The sequence below is a fragment of the Ceratina calcarata genome, unplaced genomic scaffold, assembly GCF_001652005.2.
Source record: "Ceratina calcarata isolate Rehan_Ccalc_2016 unplaced genomic scaffold, ASM165200v1 scaffold7.2, whole genome shotgun sequence".
Classification (NCBI taxonomy): Eukaryota; Metazoa; Arthropoda; class Insecta; order Hymenoptera; family Apidae; genus Ceratina; species Ceratina calcarata.
Window position 1 is genome coordinate 302,445 of NW_017178268.1, and position 3,046 is coordinate 305,490.

The 3,046-nt window shown below is 40.2% G+C and overlaps 1 protein-coding gene across 1 annotated transcript in view; it reads left to right on the forward strand.

Moving 5' to 3' along the window:
* The first annotated feature begins 1,362 nt into the window (after positions 1-1,362).
* The window catches only part of LOC108630144 (acyl-CoA Delta(11) desaturase), a 21,124-nt gene continuing 19,440 nt past the window's right edge, over positions 1,363-3,046 (forward strand). The window contains exon 1 of the mRNA XM_085342327.1: positions 1,363-1,618. The gene's annotated coding sequence lies outside the window, so the exon portion shown is untranslated. The remainder of the gene's footprint in view (positions 1,619-3,046) is intronic.

A 3,046-nucleotide genomic window follows, 5' to 3' on the forward strand; every position in this document is an offset into this window, starting at 1 on the left:
ATTATTATTATTATTATTATTATTATTGGTTTCAGTCTATCCTTATTACTGACAATAAATCAGTAAGTAGAAATTGTGAGGCGAACAGGACATTTCCCATATACTGTCGATCCACAAAACTGCCACAGAGTTCCTTTATTACTATTCAATTCCGAGTTCGAAGTGTCAGTCAGGATGTAAAAGTTGGTGGCTATAACGATGCCTAAATATTCAACAGAGTGATTCATCGTGACTCGTAACTATCATCGTACTTTGTACACGATTTATGTACACACACTTTCGATCATCCGGATTCTTTTAATCGATCTCATAGTGCAGAACGCGTGTCCACGACGGATTTGTTGAGGGATCTTACATCATTCACGTGATTCTATCATCATATGCGCACATGTCTGGAGACGATAACGCCTCTGGACTTTGGAGTTGAAGATTAATTTTAGAGACTAAAATAATGAACACGTACGAGGTGAAGATACGTTTATGTACATGTACTACCGTTTTTTGTCCGAAACAGGAAAGAAAACTTTCGGTGCAATTTTCAACTCGATTTTCCGTAGCCACGTTTTTTCCATTAACGTTTTCCGGTCGATTTTGTATACAGTAGGATAAACGTTAACATAATGAGGTCTCTGTGCGCTGAGTGTTTATGCATGTCATATAATCCTGTGAATGAATGAGACGAATAGATTATAGGCACGGAAACACGAGATCTGTTTCTACAATTATCATTTGCAAAATAGCATTTTCTACGTAATAAAACATCGACAGAATTAATTAAGAAGCTACTGGAATATTTTAAGTAGACAAAAAAGGATGTTTGTGTACCACGTCTTCCACTGTTTTAAATATAATTTATACGTGTCACACAATTTCCAAGTAAATTAAAGGTCTCTTTGGTAGTGTAAAAAGTATTGATCGGGCAAAGGACTGCCTCATCAGCTGAGGATAACCGCCGGCTGCTTTCTAAAAAAAAAACCACACGAATTGATTTTAATATGAATTGTATCGAATCCACAATGAAAACCAAAAGGGGAACGATTAGCATTTCTCCTTAACATTTCTTTCCATTATTTTTCACGACATTTGTAGTCAGGGAAGCGGAAGAGTATTTTTAGCGTGAAATTGTTTTTTTAAAATTCCGCGTTTCGACTGAACAATCGAAACAAATAGGACGTTTCCGTGGACGTCTGGTACACAGAGATACGAGAAGAAAAAAAGGAGACCGGTCGATATATCACGTAGGCATTTCCTCGCAAGGGACGGGTCGCCAGGGGACGCCATGCGTCCCGTCGCGTCACGTCACGGCGCTACCGTAGTTTCCGTTTCGTATCCCGAGGCGCGATTGTCAGGCAATCGTATTTAGCCGTGGCCGCGTGGTGCCGGCATCTCAGTCGTGTCTACGCTGTCAGTTCGTTCGATTTCAAACAGAATCCAGTTTCGCCAGCGACGATACGCAGAGAGATCAGCAGTTTGAGCGACAATTAAACGAGAGCGAGTAATCGTCACACCGGACGAGTTGAAAATATCGCATTTCCCGTTGTGCGCGAACCGCATCGGTTAGATCGGAACAATCGGCTGTTCACGGTTGAACAGTGAAGACGAATAACCACAGAGAAAGGTAAGCCACAAATTTATTTAATTTTATGTAAAGGAAAAAAAAAAATCGCCACCCGGGCGACCGTAGTTTCACTTGAAAGTCTGCTGCCGGAATCCAGGAGATTTGAATTCGTGGTACGAAATTCCGTAACGACGGTATAACGAGTCTAATCCGAATTAAATAAGGGGATTCCTGTTGTACGTTTCAATCCGTCGCGTTTTTTTCCATAGAGAATAGGCCAGTGATTGGGATAATTCCGTTGGCCTCTCCAGTCACTATAACGCCGCGTGATCGGACCTCTCGAACCGTTCTAACAGCATTCGGGATGATGTAACGGTGTTCAGTCGCCGGGTATAGTCAGTACGTCTCGTTTAAAAAAAAAAAAAAAAAAAATAGTAAAACGAAATTAAGGATCTGTAATCGAAATCGCGTCAAGTGAAAGTCCCGTTAATTTCGTCTACGGTCCAGAGTACCGAATTTCTCCTTTTTGCGACGGTAAAACCGACAATTGCCAATATAATCGATCATGAGATGATCCGATAGATTAACCTTCCGGTCGTTTAGTATCTGCATAAAAGTATAATAATCGGAATTGTAGTAATGAAGGGGAATGGGACATAAATTTCTATCAAGAAACGCCTCGTACCCAGCAGCGTAGCCAGTGTAGGATGGACACGTCGCTTATGTTTGTACGCGAAGGTTCGACGTTAACGTTTGTGGTTTGTGTGCGTACCGAGTACTAACGAGTACGTACGGTCGCACGAACGTTCGCCTGTGCGTGCATACTCTATTATGTGATAAACAAATTCGAGGCAACACGCGAATAGTAAAAATAGTCAGGAATTTTCCCTTGCCCTACTCTCTCTTTCCTTATCTAGTTCATTTTCCCCTGAATGTTGTTCCGACATACGACAGAAATATTTCTGCTAGTTTTTACTGAAGGAAGAGTTCTCCGTCTTACGTTTAGAGAGCATGGAAAGTTTTCGGTTAAACTGGCAATGAATTGTGCTTGATTAAATTCGATTCTTAATCATTTGAGTAGTAACATTTCTAACAATGTAATTATAGTTCGATTTACATACTGCTTGTAACAATGAACGTATGCAGCTGGTAATGAACTCGAATTTTAAGTCTATGCGTCACTCGTACGTTGATTTGCGTACAAAGAAAGCTGATCAACATGGTGTATGCTTTGTTCTCATGTTAATGTTCACTACATTTTATAGTTAACGTAATTATTTATTCGTAGTTTGCCAGAGATCAAACTTTTAAAATCTGCTTTCAAAATGTATTTGCATAGCCTCTGTAAACGCGTGCCAATTTTCGTACCGAAGTTTCCGCGATGTGTCACACCTGTTGAGCTGTTTGATAACATTTCTTCATCCATTGCCCGTTCTTGTCGAAACATTAATGTTCTACGACTAACATAAGTAATCAAATTCCTGGAAT